The following is a 10579-nucleotide window of genomic DNA, read 5'->3' as shown; positions in this document are numbered from 1 at the left end:
CGTCCTGGCCAGGTGGCCTGCAGCAGACTCCCAGTAACGTATCTTCTCTCCCTACCCTCCCTTAATCCTGACCCATAAGCTCTCGGTCAGCCCCTCATCCATCCCCAGGTGGAGTTCCATGCACCCCAGTCAGTCTCTGATGTAGAGAGCAACACCCCCTCCACATCCCCCCTGCCTGTTCTTCCATGCTGACAGTCCAGTCATAGGAGCCATGGCTAAGACTCTTGTCCTGATGGTACAGGCAGCAGATCGCTTACTGGGCTGCAGAGTTGTGCAAGTGTGTGGCCAGCAAACAGAAGTGTTTATTCCTCTCTATTCAACACCTGCAAGACTGTACCTGAAGGAACGTGTTCAGGCTGGGGCTCCCAAGTACAAGAAAGACATTGACCTACTGGAATGAGCCAAGTAGTTGGCCACCAAGATGACTGAAGGGCTGAGGTACATGGTGTAGATGAAGAGGCTAAGAGAACATCAGCTTTAAGAACTGAAGATTTCTTGCTGCCTACAGCTACCTAAGGGGAGAGTGTGGAGAAGATCAAGGCAGGGTTTTCTTGATCACACACGGTGATAGGACAGGAGAAAACAGACATGAGTTACAACAAGGGAAATTCCAATTAGATGGAAGAAAAACTTTATCACCATGAGGATGGTCAGACACTGGCACAGATGCCAGAGAGGTGGTGGAATCTCCATCTTTGGAGATACCCACAACTCACCCGGGCATGACCCTGAGTAACCTCATCTAATTGGACCTGCTTCAAGCAGGAAAACGGATCAAATCATCTCAGAGGTCCCTTCCCTGCCAGATTATTCTGTGACCTTGTTTAGAGAACAAATCTTACCATTTTCATCTAGACATGGCCAAGTATACAACAGCATGTGGCCTGCTCAAGAAGTAGGCAACTGCAAAAGCTTCTCATGTCTACCAAACCGAAGCAGCAGCTTTGGTGTGTATGTGTTCCCTGATCTGCAGGATGGGCAGGCAAATAGATTGTATTTGAATATTTAAATGTTTCATCACTGATGTTACTAAAGAAACTAGTTAATCTGTCTCCCACCACGAAGAAAACTTTTTTTTCCAAAATGTGTTTATTCCCTATTTCTACAATTACCACCGCAGCCCTAAGAGCAAGACTCCACGCCCAGGTTCCAGTGGAGTGGCTCACCAGGCACGATTTGGAAACCCAAGAGCACCCTCATGTGGCTAGATGTCGCTATGAGACTTCCAGTTAAAATACATGCAGCACAAGCAAAGTTCACATTTCATTCCCAGGTTTATTTCCCCACCACACCACCAACTAGAAGCGGTGCTTGTGCCAGAAGTGGTATTTCTGCCGCTGCACAGTTCTTCCAACAGAACCTGTTTCGGTCGGCTGCTTTCCACACGACTACAGCTGGGTGACAGGCCTCCCGGGGACTGCTTGCAACGGGGCACCAAGCAGTCAAAGCCAGCAAGAACCCCGAGCAGCACCCGCCAGAAACACGGCACTGAGCTTTGCCTCCCATGGTACCTCTTGGTATTCCAGCTTACGCCAAGCCGGAGACTCACCTTTACCACCTCTCTTTTCTCACAATGTTACTGAACAGCTTTCCATCAATTTATGACAGAACTGTAGTGCTTCACGCTGCATGGCAAAGGAGAGCTCTCCCCGCTGTACAAGCCTCGCTCACTCCACCTAACATGTGTCCACACCCCGCCTGCCCATCCCCATCCAACCACCTTTCCCCCAGCTCTCCCTCCTTGTAGCCGGTAGGCTTTCAGAATCGGCACAGGCCCTTCAACACTCAACCTGGCAGAGCATTCTGATCTATAAACACAAGCAATGTCAACTGCAGAAGAAGCAAATAGAAAGCATGGCCTGCTTCCATTTCCATGTTCCAAAAGCAGTAGCAAGGCTGGTGCAAAGGTTAGAAGGCCCCTAACTCAGGGCTGAACGTACTGCTCTACCACTAAATAATGCCAAGTTCCCTGCCCCAATCACTAGTAAACATATTTAACACCTTTTTCTCAACCCCGTTTTAGGGATACAGGAGATGTAGATTGTTTGATTACCAGCAATGACACGAGCCAGATGAATTGTGTGATGCAAAACATTACAAAGCTAATACAGTTGACAAAATTAACAACATAGTGTATTTCTGATTATTGCATAAGTATTCCTCATTAGCTAATAAATTATATGTGCTGCTCTCAAATGGAGAAGTGAGTGAAAGGAACAAAAGGACTGTATTTTCAAGTTGTACATGGTGGTCTCCCAGTAAACCACTGGCAGAGTATTTTATTTACAATCCCACAGGAGCTTGGATTGGCATAGCCCTCTGCAGGACATCTAGTCCAGTCTCCTGTTCAAAGCTAACCTGTTAAAATTTAAAAACAGAGGACATTTGACTTTACCAAGCGGTACTTTGGACCTTTCAGCTCAACAACGGGTAGATTTTTAAATGGACGATGAACCAGTTTGACTGCAGGTTACTGTGTGCACTACAATAATATATAAGCAAAATGTTACTGCCTACATTATGCATAAGTATAAACCCTTCAGTCCTTAAAGTTTTTGAGTTTTCAGTTTAAGAACCAGAAGTTGTGGGTGGCAGCTCCAGTTTCTCAAGCCTTTTGAAAAAAAACTTTTTATAACGACCCTTCCAACACAGCCCTCAAAATCCAGGGATACTACATACACTTATCACTGAATATAAAATATTCCATTCAGTGTACCAAATGGCCTGGTGGAAAACATGTGGCTAACATGAGACAACCTCTATACAACAACTCCCACATAGAAACTCAAAGAAGAGAAACATTACCAGCCAGAAAAGGTTTTCATTATCAAAGACGCCACATCTGATCTCTGACTGGAAGCCTCAAGAAAGTAATTTTTTCTGTCAAGTTGCCAAATGACAAGCCTAGAAACTAAAATTCATCAATGGTTATAAAAAATTGTAGATATTCTAGAACTGTTGGCTTTGTTGCACGCTAAAAATAGTTCCTGAAATGCAACTCACCCATCCACATTCCATGGTGGGTGTTTATCTCATTCTCTGTCCCACAGAGGACAATGACCTGACAGCTGGCAACTATTCTTCTCACTTAACTGGTCTGATAAAACAAACAAGTTAAAAACTTGGAGAAAAGTAGCTTCCAAACTGAATGAAGCTGGAAGCTCACTGCTTCCGTTTCAGACATGCACAAGAGCTTGCACAGCTGAAAACAAACATCTTTTCCACAAGCAGTCTGTTAGAAGACATTAACACTTCTGCCTACCATTCTTAGTCTCATCTTCAGATAAAATAGCTAAGTTCCAATAGGAACCTGTTCAACCACCATTGTACTGATCAAAATTCTGGATTAAGTACTACCAACTGAACCAGGCCCCTCTGCTCCCTGAATTATCCTACCTACACAAAGAGACCAGCAGGTCAGCAGTCAAAAGAGCTGTTTACCTGGCAGATAGGTGTCATTCCACTTTCAAATGACAGTCAGACCCAGTAAGAAGTCAGCATGAACTGTGCTGACTAAAAAAATGTGAGTGCAACTTGAAAAGAAGGTTCTGTGAAGTAACAGGGTCTCCACAGATCACACATACTAATAAATCAGAAAGCAGGATTAAGACATGAGTCCTTGGCACTTCTTGAACTCTGGAAAGAACCTGCCTTTCTTTGGATATAAACCATATTCCATCACCTTAACTTTCTCCAAGAGGAAACTCACAATAAACCATTTGAGGCAAGGATTCCTGGATGTTTAAAATCTGACTACCCAGTGTAATATTGGTATTTAATCAGTCTAGGCAAATGGCCTTTGTGCAGATGTTCATCAAGTGATCACAGAAAGTGTAAGCAGCATGGTCAGGAGGATGGGAGGATGTTTGGCTTGAGGGTGTCTGTCTTCCCAAGTAACTGTGACCTGTGACGAAGCCCTGCTTTCCTGGAAATGACAGAACATTCGCCTGTCAATGGGAAGTGGTAAATTAATTCCTTATTTTGCTTTGATTGCACATGAAGCTTTGGCTTTACCTATTAGGCTGTTGTTATCCCAACCCATGAGTTTTCTCACTTTTACCCTTCTGATTCTCCCATCCTTCCCACTGTGGGGGAATGAGTGAGCAGCTGTGTGGGACTTAGCTGCCTACCGGGGTAAGACCACCACACAGGTGGGTGGCAGGTGTGTTATTCCCTGTGGGTTTACTACAATTAGTGATGTTATGCCTGTAGTTAATGAATGGAGCAATAAATCTGAAACCAGCTTACTTGGAAGCTATTGTCTCGTATGTTAAGTATCACTCCTGAGTGTAATGTCAGTCTCCCCCCTTCTATAACTGAGTTCATCCTTGTCTGCCATGAAAAGAAACCACCTTCATGCATCTCACTTCTCTCATGTATAAATCTGCTACATGCCCTGCATTCCCAGAGACCTGCACACCTGAATCCCTCACCAGAGCATCTGTAATCTGTGGACAGATTTATCGCAAGCCTCTCTATCCCCTCCTTGCCCCCCCACACAGCCACGTGGCCCACCTGCCTCCGGCATGGGGAAATCAAGGAATAAAAGAAAAGTTAATATTGCACTGTGGCCAGGAATGTGCTTTCACATACAGTTCTGTGTTCCACACTGTAACAAGCACACAGGCATGCAGCAAACATACTGACCTCATCCTGCCACCTCGCTGTGGGGGTACACGCGTGTGTTTCTGGGTCTCTCATGTTAAGGAAACAGCAGACTACCAGAAGGGGATCATAGCTCCACAGAGGCCTCAACAAACAAACAATTATTTGGGTTCCTCCCTTCCTAGCTGTCCTTTCTAAAAGAAATTCTTTGTTCTAGAGAGACATTTTCAAGTTACTCCTTCATTTTGTAACATCTGAATAATACTAGATAGGCCTGCAAAAAGGCATGCCCACCTACTGAATACCTTCCAATACTTTGACAGAACAGGCCACAGTACAACTTCTCATTTGAGGCCCATTAGCCTGAGGACCTGAAGAAAGATTTACACAAAGTGGAACTATGAAGCTAGAAAGAGAGTATCTACTGAGAAACACAGCATTGTCCCTAGAAAACAGACGGACCCAAATCCATTTTTCTCAAGTTTTCTGAAAGAATTATTTTAACGGTGGGTTTGCAATGGTTCAGGAAGTTTAATTCCCCATGAAAATAAAAGAACAACTCGTTTAATGAAAATATTCCCTCTCTCTGTTTGCATCTATAGTTAGGAAAAAAGCATCTGTTCAGTATGCAGAAGATTTGGAAGCTCCTTTAAAAAAAAGTTAACAGTATTCTATTTGGAGTGAATTATTCTGAGAAGCCTGAACAGTAACTTAGGCCTCCAGCACAGACCCACACCTAGATATACAAATTATTTTCCAGACTTCTGTTTGTTTCATTTGCAACATCAACTAAAAAGAAATCAAAATTACAAACCCCAAAGATTCCACCATTTTCAACTTAAGTGTTTACTTGCAACAAATTGAAAATTGCCACTTCACCCTTAGAATCTCAATTTCTTATTTTCTCTCCTGAAAAGGTCTAAATATTGATGTAGTGAAAGACTAGGGGAAAAGAACTGTTCCCACCACGCCCAGAACTACAACCACATACCCAGAACTACAACCAGAGCGCCGACACAGCCAGGAGCGACTTCCTCAGGCAAAGTAGTTCCAGTAGACAACTAGAAGTCAGTTAATAAACAACAACAAAATCCTTCTGACATCCTAATTTCACAGAGACATCATTACAACCCCCTCTCCCAGGCACCCTCCCCAAAAGATCGACAAAAGCACCCTGAAATTAGTCTAACGAGGAGACATATAATCCTGGGGAGAAGGGATCTAAACCCTCACGCGTCCAGGTGCGGTTATGCACAGACAGAGGTGGTGGCAGCTGCATCCCAGGGACAGATGTGCTTTTGTTAGGTACTTAACTGCAGAGCTGCTCTACAGGGAATTCAGCTACGAGGGAGCATGGCGTAAAGTCACTTCCAATGAAACCAAAGTGCTACCCACACCCAGCCAAGGGAAACTGCCTCTGCTCTGCCTTCAGCTCTGCTCAGGATGATGGAGACTGAGCACAGAAGCACATTGTGCACAATTACGGAGCACCCGCGGAAGATCGCAGTGCACGCACCCACATTTGCAAGCCGGATGCCCCGGCTGAACTCCAACAGAGCAAACGCTGAACAGAAGGAGCCAGAGAGATGATTAAGCAAAGTTTCCATCCTCTGCGGCACATGTAATGTATTGTGCTACGCTAGACTAGGCCAACACTCCATTTATCACAAGCCAACTGATGCCCTGAGTAAAGCGTGCAGACGAAAGAAGAGGTGTAAGTGTGAGTTACTCAGCAGGCTGTCACACTGCCAGCGGAAACCATGTAGCAGATGACTTCATCTCCTTAATTCACATTACTATTTTGCCTTCATTATTATGCAGATACTAACTCTGTGAAGCTAACTAAACAGACATTTTACATTTTTCTCCTAAAAAAAAAAAAAACAAAAGGGCAGCTTTAAATATTTTTGCAACAGATATTGGGTGAATTTAAGTTTTGTCATTTTATTACTACTGGTTTAAAACAATGTTACTTGGATAATTGTTTGCTTGGGCTAAAAGCAGGGTTCAGCAATACAGCACGTTTTAAAACCAACTACAGAGAAGGACTGAAAACCCTTATGACCTACCAGAAGTGACCTTCAAAATGTTTAAACGTCTACCTGGGAAAAAATTGAGCAAGTCGCATTCACTTTGAGACTTGCCAGCCACACCAGTGAGACTACCCTAAACAACTTCAAAAGACACAGCCTCTTTGGAGCAATGCCTTGTGTAGTGTTTTGTTACTTCTGCCCCAGCAGTCTCCAACACTCACAGGGCTCAAAATATATAGATAGGAAACTTATTTTAGTGAAACAGATGAAGACATTTATCTGCATTTGTTCTAAAACCTCTCATAAAATTAAATTTTTTTTTTTTTTTTTAAATCACTGAACTGCAGCAGTTTTGCTCATTCTCAGTGGCAACCATCAAATGCTAGCAGGCACGAGGTAGAACAACATACCTGCATTATAAAACAAAGGGAATAAAGCATTACTCCTTCAGAACTAGACCTACTTAATCCTGTTTAATCCTTCCTTTGCTTAGAAAAAGAGATGGACAATTTTATTTCTGTACGAAGACAGGAAACTCTACACTCTGAGGCCCACCATGCTGTAAATTATATTTATTCAGGTCAGTGAAACTGCAGCAATCTTCCCCCACACCCTCAACTCCCCTCAGCACTGACTTCTAGAAAGTCAATTTTCAGGGTCATACACCAGATAAAGGCTTTTTTCAGATAACGTGTGGAAAAAACTGTGGCTTTAAGTGGTTTGTTGGATTGCTGACAATAAAACAGACCTTAAAGCAATCCCAGGAAGCACAGCAGGAACTCGGTTCCTATTCAAACAGAGGCATCAAACAAATGCCTCAGTATTTATCTAACAAATTCACCTGAAATTCATTGGTAGATCAGTACATTTTCAGATTAACAGTTCTACAGCAAAACAGCCTTCATAGCCAGTCTTCAATTACAAACACAATGCACAGGGCATTTACTACATACCCAGAAAAAGAAAGCAAATATAATGGTTTCTAAAGCCTAAAAACATATTGAAGAACATTTTTTACACCACTCAAACAGGGGAAATGAAAAAGCCTTCTTGAATAAAATTTTAATCAAAACTCAATAAAAGGCATTGTGAAAATGCACTGCCATATGAAAGTAGGGCAAATACTCCCCTTACCTAACCTTTAAGTGAGCTTCCCCAGAGCTGCAGCAAAACAGCACTGAAGGACACAGCTCAATCAAGCCCTCTGTAAACTGAAGTATGACACGCTGTGACATAAAGCGCCATCCATCCCAGTCTTTAAACCACCGGGACGTATTTCTGCGTGTACACTATACACAAACACCTCAAAACATCTGATTTGTTTACACCAGTAAGAATTATCACACAGCAACAGACATGTCCACCCCAGTCTTTAAACTTCTGAACAGTAGTGTAAGGTTAGTGGTAATTCAATTCATCCCATTTTGCTAAGCAATTCCAAAACAAACTTCAATTAACCAAATGTTTCAGACTTAAACCAGCTGGGTTAAGACTTATGGTGCTTTTTTCTACAAACCTCAACTTTTTAAGCTATCTAAGTATCTAGCAAAAGACTCTTTAACCAAAGAAAGACAAGGAAAAATAATCTGAAATAAGTAAAAGGTCACATTAAGTTACTTATTTCTATTTAATTTTAACCACTTGAAGCATCTTTAAATAATCCACTCAGTCATCACTAGGAGCAGAGACAGGTGTTACAGCTCTGACACTGTAAATAAAGCACTGCTGAATACTAATAAAACACAACAGAACATAGACAAGAATGTTTAAAGTTTACTTTCCACTGGTTAGTGCTGCAAGCCAGTGACAATGACTAGAAAAGAGAGCTAAAACCAAACAGAAAAACAAAATGGTTTGATACCAAGTCCAGAAAGAAATGTTTTGAAAACACAAAGGAAAAGGTGCTTTGCAAAATAGTGGTATCAGACCAAAAAAAGGCAAATTTCCCAAAGCATGCATCTTGGCACTAAATCTGAAGGGGGAGATCCAGAAGATGAATCAAGAAAGCACTCAGGTTAACATTACTCTTTGGTAGTGTTTTGCAGAGCTAATTCCAGTTTAATTAACTGTGTCTGTTGACAAAGAGATAAGTAGAGACTCCCCTTTTGCCTCAGTAATATTTTCTCTACTCTTTATTTTTTCAGTTCACTCTGCGTTGCAATTCTCAAGTTACCAAGAATAGCTAGTACCAATGTGCGATTCCAAATCAGTTCAACTACATCAGTCTAAAAGTTGACTTTGGGGACCTTCAATGTCTCTAGTCAGTATAGCTTCTTTAATGTGATACCCCAACTAATTTAAAACAAAATTACCATGACTTAACTAAAAGTGTCTTTCCAAACTATTGAGTTGAAAATGCTGCAAAGCTGGTTTGCGCTAGTACTTCCTCTTCCCTAGGAGAATTAAAGAACATAGATTCTAACTCTGAAAGTGAAGATTGGAAGCACTCACTTTAAGTGTTACGAATTCCAAAATAATCATTTTAAGGCTGCTCTAATGAAAGAGAGGAACAAGACAAAAAATTTCACAAGGATATAGGCATTCTGCTTTAACATCAAGTATTGTGGGAAGTTTCTTTTTGAACAATGCTGAAAGAAACTCCTGTATTTTTTCATAGTTTCCTCCAGAGTCAGAGCTGGAAGAGGAGGAACATGAGTTCGAAGAGATGGATACCTGTAGCATGTAATATTTTACTTGTCTAGCTTGAGAAAGGAAAAAGGAAGATGATGCTGAGACACACAATGCAGTGAACTCAACTGTCTTCAAAAAAATGGTTTCTGAAAGCATCTTTTCCTCTCTACAAGTTAAAAGTGGGGAGGGGAAAATTAAAAAAAAAAAATGTTCATGCACCAGGTTTCACTATGTTGAGAAAAGGTAATGCAAACATTCTCTATAGAAATGATCATGCAATCATTTCTAAAAATGGTTACAAAAAGTAGCAAAGCATGAAATATGTAGTTGAGAGGACAACTTCATGCAGAATGGGTTTGTACAGTACATACCCAGATAGGATCTCTTGGGTGGTGTTTTGATTTCTTCATCCTTATTATCTGCAGCTACATAAAAAAAAGAGTTGAGGGGGAAAAAAAAAAAGGAAGGAAAGACAAACAGACTTGTATGATTAAATGCAACAGTGAGTCTTTTAGTTACAGTTTAGTCAGTTAGTGCATTTCACTTATTAAAAAAATAACAGCCAAAACAAAACATGCCAGAAATTTTAGTCTCCATGCTTTCTAAGTGTCCCACCCCAGGATGTTAAGACAGGGTTGAGCAGTAGAAGTCCCAGAACAGGCTCAATGCACAAAACAACAGCAGTGTACCCAGGGGGAGAAAACTGACTTTGGAAGAGTGAAACAGACAGCTTAACTCTCACTTTACACACTTTTCATGATCTGAGAAAACAAGCTGTTACCGCAGCAACACTGAGTGTTTAGATATGTATGTATAATCAGCTCAGACAATACAGTTGCCTTGCCTCCTGTGGAAAAAGCTGTTCTAAAATAGTTTCAAAAAGCGAGAGCTTAAACCAATTGTACCAAGAATGGCAGAGTAGACCCTATCTGCAATCACCGTGCACGCTGATTTTTTTTCACTCTAGCCTTCCTAAGACAGTTGAAAAACATGTATTATGCAAAAGCGCTATCCAGTGCCAAAACCAGAGTTCTTCAAGGGATTAGAGCGCTATAATAAGACACAAGGTGCAAAGCAGGCTAAGATAACCAGCAGTTGGAAGGAAGACAAATCTGGATGAATGACCAGAGGAAATCATCTTCACGTAAGAATACAAGTGTTGTTCTACTTAAGGAACCTGGGCTGTACGGTAAGAGACAGCTAAGAACCTGTTTTTAACGAACACTGTCCACTGGTTTTCAGTATAGTTCATACATTCAGAGCACTTGAAATTGTCACAATGTCTTGGGCATAACAGAAATGGAATCTTT

Source organism: Eurypyga helias, unplaced genomic scaffold (assembly GCF_000690775.1).
Source record: "Eurypyga helias isolate BGI_N326 unplaced genomic scaffold, ASM69077v1 scaffold2176, whole genome shotgun sequence".
NCBI lineage: Eukaryota > Metazoa > Chordata > Aves > Eurypygiformes > Eurypygidae > Eurypyga > Eurypyga helias.
This window is presented reverse-complemented; position numbering follows the sequence as displayed.